Genomic DNA, 17,451 nt, shown 5'->3' with positions numbered 1-17,451 from the left:
AAAATAATAGAATAGCTGAAATTTTCTAATTGTTTTATATTAAAATTATCACATGAAGGAGAAAAAGACATCAGATTAAAAATTTCAACATTTTTCAGGTTATATACCTGATAAATAGAACCCCCAATCCAAATCTTGTACAAAAAGAAAACTCTTAAAAATATACAGTTCTTTAGCTGTACCTACATATTATATGGAAGCGAAATTTAAACAAATTATCAGTCAAGAAAGGAATGAAGATATTTTAAAAGTACTAAAAATAAAATCAATAAAAGAAAAACTAAACAAATATGAACAAAATTGGATAGAACATGTAAATCGTATATGGCCAACACCCGATGTCCTAATTAATTAATATAATATGAATCAGTTGGAAAGAGAAGGCCGAGTAAACCTCACAAAAGACTATTAGATTAAAATGAGACCAGAACAGATTATATCCGCATTTAGCGTTACGATGATGAACTTGCTTTAAGCTGTCATAATATCACGCTTGTGGTTACATCCGTTTGCAAGCATGTTTGTGTTCCTGGCTTCTTTCAGGCGTAAATATTTTCTGTTTGTCACTCATCGTTGATTTAGTTTCTCTAGTTCTGATATATCATATACTAGAGGGTGCTTGTGCTATCTACGGAAGTATACACAGATGTGAAATGGTAGAAATATATGGATACGTGAGTAATGTTTTGGTTGATAAGTTTTTGAGAGTATGTTACAGTTATTGAGTATAATGTCATGAATTATGACTTAAACAGTTTATCCAGTAATTTCACTCTGAGTAAATTATGATTTCCAGATAAAGTTTTCTTATGGAATGGCTAATTCATAACTTATCTTAACTGTATTAACAAGTATCAAACGAACTAATTTATAAAAAAAGATGTTTAATAACTGGCTTACATTTAGCTGGTATAACCAGCATCAATAAATGAAACAATTTAAACTAACGGATAATGGATCTAAAGTCTTAATTTGACACCTAATGTTGTGTGTATTACAGCTTTGTAGAGGTTTATCTTAAGATAAGTCTCCTTGTAACATGCTGTTTTGTTTTCTGAAGATGCTGGTTTGAAATCCAGCGAAATATAAGCCAGTTATAAACATCTTTTTTTTTCTAAATTAGTTCGTTTGGTATTGTTAATACCGTTAAAGTAAGTTATGAATAACGTTCAGCACCGAAGCTTGTCTATTAGATGGATTGGCAAAGTGTACATCACGTTTATCCAATATCGATATCAATGCGTTTTGTGTACAGTTTAATAAATTTAAATATATTTGTAAAATTATTATTTGCTTGCACTGTTAGCTTCTTAACGTTGTTATGTAATATGTATTTCATTTGGCTTCTTATTGTGATATTTGCAACTGAAAGTGGAATCTCAGGCCTTAAAAGTTTTATCTCTAATGTGTGAAGCAACTGTGTATCTTATGTTCCCGTCATTTATTGATCTAATTAAATAGCTGGTTGTATCAGGTCGATATTAGTTAGAAATAACGTGACGTATAGGAACGTAAGAACATGATAATTAATAAATAATGTAAAACGGATTTATACCATAAAAATATAGTATAACTTAAATTAATTTATACCATATTTTTATTAGCATGAAATTTTAACCGTAGTATAAAAGGCATCTTCAGTATGATTTTCAAATTAAATAAAAAGATCAGAAACGAGGCTTATAGTTATGAGCACTGCCCTCTCCCAAACTTGCAGTAAAATCTCGAAATTCTTGCTGTTTTTTTGATTAGTTAAAAACAGAATGTGTAAATAAAGAATAAAAATGCCTACCCTTAGCTCTTCACATTTTCCATGAATCTGATTTCAACTTCTGCATTGTGCGATTCCTGGAGGTATGGTTGTAACTATTTACCGAAACAGGTATATTCAACAAAGATGCACATTTTTTTATTACATTTGTCTCTTCACATTTTTGATTTCAACCTCTGTGTAGTGCAATTCCTGGAGCCATCGTTGTAACTATTTACCAAAACTAGTATATGCAACAATGATGCAAATTAGATCATGTGCATGATGTACATGATCTAATTATATTATTAAGGTTCTAGTAAAAATAACTTTAAAAAGGTTTAATAAAAAATATAAAAAAATAATTCCAGAATTTGAAGAAGAAATCTTTCCCATAAGAGAGATAATTTCAGTCCATTTCTAATTAGAGTTCATTCGATGTAGCAAGGTCTCACAACTCTTTGTATAAAGGTTCCAAGAGGTTATTACTTTTATGGAGAACATTAATTTTCTTCCAAACAGCTTGGTGTGATGGTGAAAGCATGCTCTGCAAATCCTGACATCACAACGCACAGCTGCAGATCTACCTGTTGGGTCAGAATATGATAATCCATAACTGGTAATTAATTTACGGAATTAACAACGCATATGAAGTATTTAATTAAAGATAACTTTAATGAATCACTTCTATATTTCGGCAATGTCACATTGCCATCTTCAGGAACATAAAGATATGGTATGTGCACTAAGGAACTAACAAAGCAAAAGCAAAGCAAACAAAGCTGTACTTTCTGAGGTGCCTTTAACATAGGGAATGGTCACATGACAGACCACCTTGTATCACTTTCGAGGCAAGGAAACTATACTTATTATTTAAATACTTCATATGCGTTGTTAATTCCGTAACTCATTTGCTTTGTTAGTTCCTTAGTGCACATACCATATCTTTATGTTCCTGAAGATGGCAATGTGACATTGCCGAAATATAGAAGTGATTCATTAAAGTTATCTTTAATTAAATACTTCATATGCGTTGTTAATTCCGTAAATTAATTACCAGTTATGTCTAACCAACGTATAAGTCTTACTACTAGAATCATGATAATCCATGCTGGTAAGGTATTTGATACATTCCAGGATGGGCTAAAGACAAGTTCTTTAGCTGAGCTTAGAAAAGTCAATATCTTGTTAATAGGATGAAATGGCATTTGTAGGCCAACAGATCTACATAGTTTGGCTGTACTTTCTGAGGTGCCTTTAACATAGGGAATGGTCACATGACAGACCACCTTGTATCACTTTTGAGGCAAGGAAACTATACTTATTATCTTATCAACATGTGATTCTGTAAAGCCTTTAGTAAAGAAGGTGGACTTGATGTGATTTATTTCTTGGAGGAGCAGAGAGTGTGTGCTCAATTAATGGTGTGAGATTTTTGATGAATTATGATGGTCATTATGTTTTTTTTTTTTTTTTTTCTTTCTTCCCTGAATACTGAGAGGTGAAGGCTACAGTCTGGTTGATGAAGTAATAGGTGATCTAAAAAGTTGATCCAGTTGTTTTCTTCTAACTCGAGTGAACTGAATACAATAATGAAAGATGTTGATCTTATTGACAAATTCTTGTAGGTCTGTATGGGACCTATGCCAAACTGTGAAAACATTATCAACATATCTGTAACATAAGGACTACTTAGGAAGGATGGATGCTATTCCATATATGTTCAAATCTTTCAAGAAGTAGTTAGCTAGTGTGAGAGGAAAGAGAACTCTCGTTGATTTGGCTTAATTTGTTTGTCAAGTCTTTTTGCATGTTAAGTAGCCAGAATGAAGGACAAAGTCAAACAGGCTGACAATATCTGATAGAAAATCTTATCTTGCTTGAGGAAGTTAGTGTTTCATCTAAAGGAACATGTTTGAATAAGGACAATATCTAGAATGCAAAGGAGATTACCTGGACAAAGATTCTTGAGCTTGGTTTGGCTCTGCAATATTTCTTTTTTATGTAGCTCATGCTTCAAAGTTGTATTCATCCATTTAAATTCTCCCCAATTTATTCTTTTAACTTTAAGAATGCAGTCAGATATAGCTTTCTTCGGATATCATTTGATCACTTATATTCTGCTGGCTCCATCCCCCCTAGTTCAAACTATAAATTTCTTCAGGTATAAACTCACATCAATATCATTCTTTTTTAAATTGAGCCTGAATTTGTCATTATGATGAATACTGTTTCAGTACTGTTTAATGTGATTTGCTTAAATGATATGAAATAAACTGAATTACTGGACTTGGAGAAATGTGATACTGGAGGGAAATTTTGGATGATGGATATAATTTTTTTAATTTTGTGTGATGATACTGCATTCTCCCTTTTTACGGGAGTTCACAGTACCATCTAGTTCCCCCCAAATTTTATCCAGGCTCTGGAACCGGCATAGGCTGACGAATCAGACCTATGGCTGGGTCAGTATTCCTGACTGTAATCTGTGTGTCCTCAGACCGGTTTGCCTGCTTGCGGGATGAAAAACATGAGATAAACTGGCAGGAAAAAGCCTGCTGTCCACACCCAAGACTGGCTAACTTGGCTATGGCTGAGGAAGATCCTTAAGCTCCTCACATCGTTGACGGGAATCGAACCTAGGACACTCCTTCCCCAGGCATATGGTTGCAAAGCACAAAGCCACTAGGCTAACCGCGCGGACATGGATATAATGAGTATTGATTATGATGACTTTTTTGATTTTTATGAACTCTCGTTATAAACGTCTACATGAGCAAGCAAAAGCATACATTCAGAATATTATCCAGCAAAAAAAGACAGTGGCAACATAGCTAATGGCTGAGAGCAAAATATTTAAAACCAACTTAGGAGAGGTTGTATGTCTTTATTTTTGAAGTACATTAATACAAAACTGAGTGGTTATTATATTTGCATCTATCTGTAATGCCAAGCATGGGATCAGTGAAAAACGCTGGCTACACTTTACTAAAAAGTTCACATTTTTTAATCTGTTTAATGTTTTACAGAGTAAAATAGGAACTTATTATGGTGAAATTTTTTCAAGTGGATAAAAAATGAATTCAAAAATCACATGAGCACTTTGTTTTCTGCTTATTTGGAAAAAAAAGAAAATCAAAATGAAGAGCAACCTTCTCCTTTGGAGATTCAAAGATTACAAGATAATACAATTTAATGAAAAAAATTCAGATTTTACCACACTTTTCTTAGTTGTAAGAAGTATATAAAAGTAGGGAAACAATTTTGATTTTCTTAGCACAAAAGATTTCTTTATTGAAATGACCATATCTCTGTTTAGGTATGCATTAGAAACATCAAGAGCTATTCATTCTTAGAGGAGGAATCACTACCAAAGACTTCACCTTTTCAGATGAACACTTTATTTGTCTCCACTGACTTTAAGGATATTAAAGCTCTACGTCATATATTTATTATCAGTATATATTAGACACTAAAAAAAAAAAAATTCTTTCCCCTCTTAACTACTAACATGACCTGAAGAATCTGATAATCTAGTGTGATGATAAGCTAAGAGTTTTTGTTTAATATTAATACTGTATTTTGTTGATCTCCCCAGTAATTGTATATTGTTGAAATTTATAAATAAAGTATTTAGTAACCTCTGTTTATATTTCTAATCTTTGAAGTTGTAAAATAAAGTTTTAAGAAAAATCTGTTAAGAGAATTTTTTTCCTGAAGTTAGAAACTATTCAGTTATATGAATCATGTTCAATTTCAGAAAAATTTGGAGTGCTGAACGTAAAATGTACACAGTGAAGAAGTAAACATGTTTATTAAGAATAAACTTTTAAATTATTCACTACCAAGAAAATTATTAGACTACGTGCTTTCCAAAAATACATACCAATATACATAGTCAATTTTATTGACTAATTATTTAATATATGTTTTCAATGTATTTGCTTATATAATATAACACTGGTATAAATGGAGATCAGAAAGTAGCAGAGAATTATTTTTAATATATATTTCTGTTTGAAATTAAAAAGTGGTCTAAAACTATCTAAAATACATTTAAAACTATCAAAACATTAGAAGTTTTGGTGTAATCGTAGTAATATTCCCTAGAAAATGATAGATAATCTGGGATTCAGTTGACCAAATTTTATTTTTATTGGCTAAAATGATGGTATAGCATGATATAATTTCACGCTTGCTGGGGAGATAAGTATTAAACAAAGCCCTATTGTTTTCATTAGAGAACTAGGTTGAACAGTGAAAAGTTGGCTACTGGAACAAATCCCAAGTTAACATCTGCAAAATTCAAGATTGGTGCCATTAACATATGAAGCATTAATAGAATTAGAAGAATTGGATAAGTACTGAATCAAATTAATAGGTGTTGCCAAAAACAAAGAAGACAAAAACAGTGAGATTTTTCATTGTTATTGCCTTAATATAACAGGATGTTATATTAAGGCAATAACAATCAGAGAAAAAGAGTAGCTATAGTATTCAGCACTAAATATGAGAATAATCATCTTGAATGACAAGCAGAGTGATGTGGGAAAATATCAGAATGAGGAACTGGACATTGAGATTGGTCTATAATTCTACAGAAGGTTCTACTAAGGAAGAAGTGAAGGAATTTTTAGGCATCAAAGGAGGCAGCTAACACAATGAAAAAGGAAAAGCTAGTTTTCTTGTATGAGATTTGAATAGCAGAGTAGGAAATGATTACCAGACATATTATTATTATTATTTCTTGACTCCTCCAAGGAGTCTAAAAGCTCATCGAGGGGAGGGCGCCTACTCGACAATTCCCTGTCTCTACCACTTAATCCATCAACATATAAAAATGTTGTGTGAAATTTGGAAAAAAAAAAAAAAAAGCCTACCTAATAACAATAAGCAGCTGCTGGATTTCTCTTCAGGACATATACTAGTTATTACTAACACCATGTTCCAACATAAAGAGAAGCACAAATTCACATGGAAAGAAGATACAAGAAATAAAAGTGTAATTGAATATGTTCTTGATATTTACCCACTGTTTCAGAGAATTTGAAATTAGAAGTGATGACCATTTAGTTTTAAGCAGGATAAAATTGAATTTCATATCAAAAAGAAGTGTGTGTAACAAAGTTTTAAAATGAGTCAAAGTTTAGTGGGTTTTCAGAGGTGAACTATAGACTAAAATAAGCAAATACTATTTAAGAAAAATTGAAAGAGTTTGAAAACAAGAACCAAATCTTGGTGAGTCAGTGGCAAACCCTGAAGAAAACATTGAACTGATTGAGCCAGCGATGTGATGAAATTGTCTTCAAGGATACAAAAATCAGAGCTTCATGGTGGATGCAGAAAGTTTAAGAGGTAGTCGAGTAAAAGAAGAAAGCATATTGAAAGTTCCTGGAAAGTAGTCAGCTTGTGCTCAGAAAAAATGTAAGAAAGCAAAGAACTATGTAAAATTAGCTAAACAAGAGTCATGGAAAGTCTTTGGTGAGGACACAGAAAATAAATATCAGGAAGGTGGCAGAATATTCTGCAGGCTGTTGTTTGCCAGGATGAAAAGAAAACAATCCAGAGGAAGACCAAGATTTAGGTGGATTGATGACTGAAATATAAGATGGTGTAATCAACAAGTGGCTTGGGAAGGACTGGTTATAGTCCTAAAAGTGAAGTGGTATGTTTATTTCCAAATGCCAGGACTTTAAGAAATAAGGCAGATCAGATGGTTTCACTTATTTAGTTTACTTGCCTCGAAATTGTTTGATATAAGTGAAACATAGTTGAATGAAGATGATATCCTAACAGGAATAAAAATGGAAGGGTACAGTGTTTTTTGCAAGGATAGAAAGGACAAGAAGGGGAATTATATCCACATAAGGTAGACATGAAAGATGGAAATAGTGGCAATCGTTACGAGGCAGTGTGGTGTAAGATGAAGATTGACAGGAAGAGATATTTAGTTGGATGTTGCTATAGGCCAGGGAATATGGAGGGTGGTAATGAAGAAATGTCTAAATAACTTGGGTTGGTGAACAAAGGAAGGGTGATTATTATGGGCGATTTTAATTATGCCAGTTGAGATGAATGAAGAGATAGCATTTGGGAATAAGGGAAATGAATTTCTTGAGAGACAACCATCTTAGGCAACATGTAAAGGAACGTCATGTGAGTATCGAGAGTTTTGGATCTGATCATTTCATCAGAGGATGTGAGATTTTGCACTTTCCTCCAGTTGGTGAGAGTGATCATAAAGTGATTACTTGGGTTGTGGCTAGCCACATGCAGACTTCTGTGAGGAAAGGATATATGTGGAATTACAAGGCTGATGATTATGACAAGCTTAGGAGACAGCTTGGATCTATAGCAATGAGGAGTTGAGTGGTAAGGAAATAAATACTGCTTGGGAACTGACAAAGAAATACATAACAGCAGCAATGTGTGAATGTATTCTGAAGGTCAAAAGGCTGAATAAGATAGGTGTAAAATTGATGAATGTGAGGGTATTGAGCATGAAATTTGGAAGAAGGCACTTTGGAGGCAGTACAGGATGAATAATGGTAATAATCAGTACATGAAGAATATAAAGAGCTAGGAGAGTGACTCAGTAAGGACAACAAAAGTGAAGTATGAGCAGAAATTAAGAAATTGGGCAAAGAAAAACCCTAGAGTTTTTTAGATATGTGACAAGTAGAAGGAAGAATAAACTTGATGTCAATAAAGCGATAAGATTTGATGACATATCACTATGCATCCTAAGGAATGTTCCAGGGGAATTGGCAGTAGCATTGACATGCCTGTTTAATAAGAGTCTAACAATAGCACAGGTTCCAAGAGTGGAAAGAAGATAAAATTGTTCCATTACATAAAGGTGGTGAGAACTAAGATACAGAAACGGATTGATAACAGCAGTATTCTATGTGGTTGTCAATATTGGATTTGTTAAAGGGAAATCATGTTTTAACTGACTTATGTACTATAACAAGATGAAATATCTTGGACAAGGGAGATGCATATACAGTGGTAATTTAGATTTTGCAAAAGCTTTTGATAGACTGCCACATGACAAGCTGTTAAATAAATTGAAACGGAATGGACTGGATAACAGACTTCTGAGTTGGATTGGTGACTGGCTGTCAGTTTTGGGCCCATTATTGTTCAGTTTGTATATTAATGATATTGGGATAGGTTTGAACTGCTGATACACAGCTTTTTGCACATAATGCAAAACTGGGGGAAAGCAATTACAGGAAGACTTGAGTATATTACATGAAGGGGCAGGTAAGTGGAACTGTCAGTTCAATGTTACAAAGTATAAGATTTTGAAATTTGCTAATCAACAATGGGATTCAAAGTATACACTTGGTGGGGGGGGAACTTTAAAGGCAGTAGATGTGATGAGAGAGAAATTCAGAATCCAAGTTGTGAAAATGTCACATTGGATGATGGCAATGATACGGAGGACCCTGATGATGTGCAGAAATAGAGGATATTATACCATTGTATAAGGCCTTGATGAGGCTTCATATGGGTTGCACAGATTTGGTCACTGGGTTTTCATAGTGACGATATGTTAGAAAGGTTCCAGAGAAGATTTACAAAGGTGGTTAGTGGTCTTGGAATGTGGTGTATGAAGACAGATTGAGGGAATGTAAATTGAAGAGCCTTTTGAATAGGAGGAGAATGGGAATATAATTGAGACATATAAGTTAAGGGTTGTTATCAGGTTGACATGGAAAAGATTTTTCATAGAATGAGAGAGAGAGGGGGGGGGGAGGAAGCATCCCTGGAAACTGCATAAAGAGAGAAAGACAGACAGATCAGCAGAGGGAGGAACAGGTTCTTTATATGGAGAGTGGTTGGTGAGTGGATTGCCTTGACTGAGTGTGTGTTGACACATTGTAGATACATTGAATCAACATGTTGGATGAACTTTGTGTATGATAGTGTGTACCTCCCACAATGAGTCTGACTCCATGGAGGTCAGAAGTTAATAATAAGATCTAGTAATATTGCAGTGTTGAGAAATAACAGATTAATCTGGAGGAAAATTGTCAATAGGAAGTTCATAATGGTGTAACTTTTTGATGCAGTACTATCATAATATTCTGTACACCTGAGGATGCATCTCAAGAATTTGATCATGATGGGAGAACAGTGATTATAGGAAAGAAAAGTGGTGAACATTTTCAGTCTTACAAACAAATGTCTAATTCTGGGATCCATTCCATTTTCCATAAAAGTGGTATAATCATGAATATTGATGCAAGAAGAGTACTTGTGCAATTTATTTATATGTACTTCATTTCTTCAGTGAAATAAATGAAGGTAAAATGCAGGGTTAATATACTATATTTTTCGGAGCATAAGACACACCTTTTTACATAGAGAAATCAACTGAAAATTGGGGTGCATCTTATGGTCTGAAGGTAACATTAAAATACGAATCTTTACATTGTACCGAAGCTGTTAGCGAAGTTCAATTACTGGCACAATATGTTAATAAAATTAGTAAGTAAGCCACTGAAGGTAGGTACCTAAGTTATCTCACTGCATGTGGGTAAATCACCGATTTAGAGCATCAATAGTCATTAGTGTGTAAACATATGCGCTTTTGTATGATTCAATTATTTTTTATAAGTTGTTAAAATTTTTATCTTAAAATTAGAAAAAAATGAGTGTAAAACAAAAAAGAATTTCATATAATGTGAGTTATAAATTAAATGTGATAAATTATGCAAAACTATGGAAACAGAGCAGCAGAAAGACATTTTGGTCCACCAACAGAAAAAAATGGTTCGTGAGTGGAGAAAAGAAGAAGAACAATTAAAACTGCTATGTAAACACAAGAAAACATTCCATTCGCATCTAGAAAAATGGCCAGAATTAGAAGTACAAATGAAAAATGAGTAACAAATCATCGAAACATGGGAATATCTGTTTCTACGAAAATTATAATTTTTGAAGCGAAACGATAGGCAACTGCTAATGGAATTTTAGATTTTACCGGATCACCATCTTGGTACTTTAGATTTATGAAACGATCAGTGGCAAACTCAGTAGAAAACATGTTTCACAACTTCAACATGCGACATGTTTCCATGTCACATGTTGAAGTTGTCCATAAGGATAGAAAAATAAGAACACTATGATGGGACACAATGTTAAAGCAGCAGTTCTGTAAGATAAGAAAGCATACCAAAGGTTCCTGGTAAGTCAGTAGATACCCTAATAGAATAGAGAAAAATGCAGTAGCACTAATCTATGTGTAAAAGTAACTAAACAAAAGTCAAGGAAAGACTTCTGTATTAATATAGAAGACAAATATTAGGAAAGTGACAAAATGTTCTGGAAACTATTGAAAACTTAGAAATGAAGAAAATAGTATTGTAAAAGGAATCGTTTACTCAAAATTAAGTGGATAATTGAATACTACATTATTTCTTAACTGAATAAGAAACTCAAAGATAGGAAATCTAATCTAAGAGTTACAGGTAAATGTAGACTAAATAGACATTGTTCAAGAAAAAGAAGCATTCGAAAACAAGAACTAAACCATAGAGGATCAGTGGCAAACTCAGTAGAAAACATGTTTCATGTACACATGTTGATGTTGTCCACAAGGATAGAAAAATAAGAACACCATGATGGACACCATGTTAAAGCAGCACTCCTGTAAGCGAAGAAAGCATACCAGAAGAAATATTCAAGAGGGAATATAAACAGGAGTATGCATCAGCACTTGGAGTAGATAAAGCTATCAGTCTGAAATATGAAAAGGCAGTTGGATTAGGTGATATCCAACTAGCAATGCTCAACTGTTTTACATTATGGAGAAAATACTAAAGACAGTGAATGGAGCTTACTCCACCTTTACTACGAGTTTCCCAGCATTGCACTACCAGGTGTTGGCTTATGCTTGGTCTCGCCAAACTTTTACATAGTTCTCTATATTTGGCATGAAACTCTTAGATTAGATTTCCTATCTTTGAGTTTCTTATTTGGCTAAGAAATAATGTGGTATTCAATATCCACTTAATTTTGAATATTTTACTTTGCTAAAGTGAAGCCTGTTGGCTCTTATTTCAGTAAATGGAATTGTTTACAGTTTTAAAAAAACTGAAGATAAGGATATTCTAGATATCTGGAATAATTACTCTGAAAGATTTCAGTGAAACAAGCAGTGACAGAACAGTAGTAGGGAATATAAACAGGAGTATGCATCAGCACTTCTAGTAGATAAAGCTATCAGTCTGAAATATGAAAAGGCAGTTGGATTAGATGATATCCAACTAGAAATGCTCAACTATAGAGGTATAAAAGTTTTGCAGTGGTTACACTGTAATTCAGAGGGATTAGTCAGATGTTTGGAGTAGAGGTCTCATAGTTTCCATCTATAAAAAGGCAAATAAAGCTAAATGTGAGAATTAGAGAAATATTTACTAAGTGTTACAGGTAAGAATTTGACAAGCATAATTTTCAGAAGAGGCTGAAAAATATATGTGAAAGAGAAACTTGGAGAAAAATAAGCTGGGTTCAGACCATATAGTGGTTAATATGAGATTTTTAGTTTATGACAAATAGTTGAAAAATCATCAGATTATAATAATGATCTGTATCCAAGTTTTGTAGATCTGGAAAAGATTAGAACATGGTGCCCAAGGAAAGCTTTTCAAAATGCTCCATATCTAACTATCACATCATTTATTGCAAATCTTCTGCCTGTGTACAAGAAAGATGTTACATGTAGGTTTCTCAGAACTATGTTTCAACAATAACAATCATTTACATTCTCTCTCTCTCTCTCTCTCCTTCTCCATCTCCTTCCCAACCTGAATGATTATTTCCTCACCTCCAAATAGTCATTCTCACAGATTTATCTTGCACACCTTAAATTACTGAAGATGATCCATACAAAATGTTCTTCACTGCTTCATTTTACAAACTATCATTTAGCTCCTTTTTTTTCTCCCATCGCAGTTTTTGCTCTTTCCTTACCCTATACAATCAATTTAATCTTGTACACTTCCTAACTCCTTAAATATTAAAAAATATTGCAGATATGTTAAAGATATTAAAAAAGTATATCTGCAATATTTTCCTAATATATTTATGAAAAGGAACAAAAAAGAATAAAACTACTCAAGCTCAGAGAACTAATGATTTTCTAGTATCTTACTGTACAGAATACAAAACAGTTTGCTCTACCATTTTTTTAAGGTCACTAAAAAAATCTGCTGAAAAATAATGTAGGTAAATGTGTTCAACTGAGGCTAGCTCTAGAAAAAACAAGTAATATGTTACTTACAAAGTTTTCTTCACACATGCAAAGACACTTTTTTTTAATGAAATAATGAGCCAAGTAGTAGTTCATGAATGAAATCTCCATCCTCCACAACAATATATTTTATGTTCATTATCCATAGACTGACAGTTGTTGATTACCAGATTACTGAGCACAGAAAATCTGTGCTCAGTAATCTGGTTTTTAAACCTGATTTTCACAAGAATGAAGATATATCAAGAGGAGAACTAAGGTGATACCAATTACAGCTGTTATTCCATTTACTCACAGAATGTTAACTGTGTTTAGGAGTTCATCTACATAAAGAAAAGCGCTAAGTTTGATATCTCCGATTCTAATATCAGTGTGATTGTGATCTATATAAATGATGAATATTTATGTATTCATCATTTATATTGATGAATATATAAATTCATCAATATAAGTGTGGATATAGTGTCTACTCTGGTCTTACTCTTGAGACAAGACTCCTTATCTCCTCATCTCCTCTCCTCCTTATGAGGCTTTGCAAATTGCATTCCCTCAGTCTGTCTTCATACTCCATCCAAAGTCTCGATATCACCTTAGTTCTCCTCTTGATATATCTTCATTCTTGTGAAAATCAGGTTTAAAAACCAGATTACCGAGCACAGATTTTCTGTGCTCAGTAATCTGGTAATCAACAACTGTCAGTCTATGGATAATGAACATAAAATATATTGTTGTGGAGGATGGAGATTTCATTCATGAACTACTACTTGGCTCATTATTTCATTAAAAAAAAGTGTCTTTGCATGTGTGAAGAAAACTTTGTAAGTAACATATTACTTGTTTTCTCTAGAGCTAGCCTCAGTTGAACACATTTACCTACATTATTTTTCAGCAGATTTTTTTAGTGACCTTAAAAAAAATGGTAGAGCAAACTGTTTTGTATTCTGTACAGTAAGATACTAGAAAATCATTAGTTCTCTGAGCTTGAGTAGTTTTATTCTTTTTTGTTCCTTTTCATAAATATATTAGGAAAATATTGCAGATATATTTTTTTAATATCTTTAACATATCTGCAATATTTTTTAATATTTAAGGAGTTAGGAAGTGTACAAGATTAAGTTGATTGTATAGGGTAAGGAAAGAGCAAAAACTGCGATGGGAGAAAAAAAAGGAGCTAAATGATAGTTTGTAAAATGAAGCAGTGAAGAACATTTTGTATGGATCATCTTCAGTAATTTAAGGTGTGCAAGATAAATCTGTGAGAATGACTATTTGGAGGTGAGGAAATAGTCATTCAGGTTGGGAAGGAGATGGAGAAGGAGAGAGAGAGAATGTAAATGATTGTTATTGTTGAAACATAGTTCTGAGAAACCTACATGTAACATCTTTCTTGTACACAGGCAGAAGATTTGCAATAAATAATGTGATAGTTAGAATATGCAGAGAATTAAGAATAATATGTAGTCAGGATTTGAAATTAGTATTAGAGATAAGACTGAAGAGTTTTTTTTTTTTTTTAACTACTATAAAATGTTGAAAATTTGTAGCAGCTTTCCTATTATATGAAGGATCTGGTAGATTATACTTGCAGAATGTAGGGAGGTTTTTAAATATTGTAGAAGAGCATTTGTAATATCACCTAGCATACTTGTGGGTAGGTAATTTTCTTTCACTCTGATACTACCACTTTCCTTATTAGAACATGAAGCAACCCAAAACCAGGTTTAGAATCAAGGAAGGTTCTTAAGTGCTATTTTCTCACAATTTCTCCTAACACATATGAATACCATATAAGTATACAGTAAATATACCACATATACTGCTTGGAAAGAAGTCCATGGACACCATAGTGTGAGGAACAAATGGCCATGGTGCCTGCCTTAATAAGATGTGGGATCTCTTTTTGCTGTGAGGACTGGAGCAGTCCTATAGGGTATACTTTCCATAAGCTTATGATAGCAGCCATTGGGAATTTTGGACCATTGGGGCAGGTTCTGGACTGTTGTGGTGTGGGTGTCCCCTTGACCTCACCCAACACTCCAGTTCATCCCACAGATATTCAGTAGGGTTGAGATCAGGGCTCTGTGGAGGCAAGTCAAGTGTGGTTATTTTCATGTCTCCAAACCATGCAGCTACAGCATCACCAGCAGGCTTATGACACAGTGTGTTGTCTTGTTGAAAGAAACAATTCAATTCTGTAGAAATGGTACAAGTATTAAGTATTGCATTGCTCAGAATGTTCAGATACCTCTTGGAGTTAAGTGTTCGTGGCACCACAAATGGAAGTCCAAGGCCAATCCAGGAAAAACAGGAACATACCATCAAACCTCCACCTCGAATTTCATATTTGGGGTTTCACTTATAAGAGACATTTACTGGGCATCTACCACACCCATCCATTTGCTTGGTAGATTTTTCATTCCATAACACAGCTTTCCAATCTTTCACATCCTACTGTACATGCTCTTTGCATCGCCACTGAAGATGATGCTGCAAGTTGGTTTGGGTAATGTGTGGCTTGCATATTGCAATCCTACCATGGAAGCCCATATTGTGAGCCTCGGTTATGAATGTTTTTGTGCAGATTCGTGTTCCAGTCAATGCCTGGAACTCTGCATTCAACATATTGACCGACGAATGGCATTTTTTACATATTATCCCTTGTAGCACTCCATGGTCACATTCGGTGAGTGTGGTGAATTTCTTTGCAGCTAGCACTTGCAGTTGACTCACTGCGCTTCCATCTCAGTATAGTATCAGATTGTTGGCCTGCAACAAGGCATTCACAAGACCTCATTCAAAGTCCATCAGTTCTCTTCTCATGGCCATTTCACCTGGACACAGTTGCATTGATTGACTTGGGAGCATCATATTCCTCCAATTTATTCTGGCTACAAACATGTGACTCCTTACATGGCACAATGCACCTTGCCCATCAAGTTGTCTGTTGACTTCTTTCCAAGCAGTGTAAAGATGTAGAATGGCCCGGCTGGATGAGTGGCTAGCATATCTCTCTCCAGCCAATAGGCTTCAGGTTCAAATTCCCTTATGGGCATGGATGCTTGTGATAGTCTTTAGGTGAGATGAATTTTATTGCCCAGTTTGAGACAACTCTCTGTTTATTGGGGCCTGAAATAGCTTGAAAAAGTTCTATATTTGCCTCTAGAGCAGGGTTTCTGGAGTTGAGCAGTAAGGAAATAAATGCTGCATGGGAACTGTAAGTTCCCATGTAAGAAATTTCTTTGTAAGAAATGCATAACAGCATCAATGTACGAATGTATCCCAAAGACCAAAAGGCTGAATAAGGTAGATGTAAAATGGATGAATGTGGAACTTAAGCATGAAATCTGGAAAAAGAGAGTACTTTTGGAGGAAGTACAAGATGAATAATGGTAATCAGTCACATGAAGAATATAAAGAACAAGGCAGGAGAGTGACTCAGTTGGTAAGGAAAATAAAAGTAGAGTATGAGCAAAATCAGGCTAAGAAAAACCCTAGAGAGTTTTTTAGATATGTGGCAAGTAGAAGGAAGAATGATCATGGAAAGATGAAGTTAAGGGATGAAAGTGGTAGAATGTAACTGTTGCAGAAGACATTGTCGAGGTATTCAGTGATCAGTTTATAAGTGTGTTTCATCCTGATCAGGGTGGAATCATGAGGAACTTAAGTGTAGAGGACATAGGAGAGGATAGCTTAATTGTGAGTGAGCAGGAGGTATTTGAGGAAATAAATAACCTTGATGTTAATAAGGTGATAGGATTTGATGACATATCACCATGCATCTTAAAGGAATGTTCCAGGGAACTGGCAGTAGCATTGGCATGCCTGTTTAATAAGAGTTTTGCAACAGCAACGGTTCCAAGAGAGTGGAAGGAGGTAAAATTATTCCACTGCATAAAGGCAGTGATAAGGCTGTAGCTTCAAATTATAGGCCAGTCTGTATATCTGGAGTTGTGGTGAAGGTCCTGGAGAGATTGGGGAGAAGTAGGATACAGAAATGGGTTGATAACAGCAGTGTTCTCTGTGGTTATCAGTATGGGTTTGTTAAGGGGAAATCATGTTTCACTGACTTATGTACTGTAAAAAGGTGACAAATACCTTGGACAGAGGAGATGTATGTACAGTGGTGTACTTGGATTTTGCAAAAGCTTTTGATAGACTACCACATGACAAGCTCTTAAATAAATTGAAACAGATGGGATTGGATAACAGACTTCTGTGTTGGATCAGTGACTGGTTGTCAGATAGGTATCAGAAAGTTGTATATGGGGGTGCAGTATCTTAAAACAGAAAGATCACCAGTGTGCCATAGGAATCAGTTTTGGGGACATTGTTGTTCAATTTGTATGTTAATGATATTGGGTCAGGTTTAACTAGTGATATCCAGCTGTTTGCGATGATGCAAAACTGGGGAGAGCAGTGCACAGTCAGGCTGATG

The 17,451-nt window shown here is 34.3% G+C and overlaps 1 protein-coding gene across 1 annotated transcript in view; it reads left to right on the top strand.

The window, feature by feature from the left end:
• The first annotated feature begins 655 nt into the window (after window positions 1-655).
• LOC150102493 (uncharacterized) overlaps window positions 656-17,451 on the top strand; it is a 192,971-nt gene continuing 176,175 nt past the window's right edge. Inside the window, exon 1 of the mRNA XM_090399601.1 lies at window positions 656-674. The gene's annotated coding sequence lies outside the window, so the exon portion shown is untranslated. The remainder of the gene's footprint in view (window positions 675-17,451) is intronic.

Source organism: Typopeltis vanoorti, chromosome 10, assembly GCF_054136105.1.
Source record: "Typopeltis vanoorti isolate ZY-2024b chromosome 10, IOZ_Tvanoo_1.0, whole genome shotgun sequence".
In the NCBI taxonomy this organism is placed as follows: Eukaryota; Metazoa; Arthropoda; class Arachnida; order Uropygi; family Thelyphonidae; genus Typopeltis; species Typopeltis vanoorti.
The sequence above is the reverse complement of the archived record's forward strand: the minus strand, read 5'-3'. Positions and strand labels throughout refer to the sequence as shown.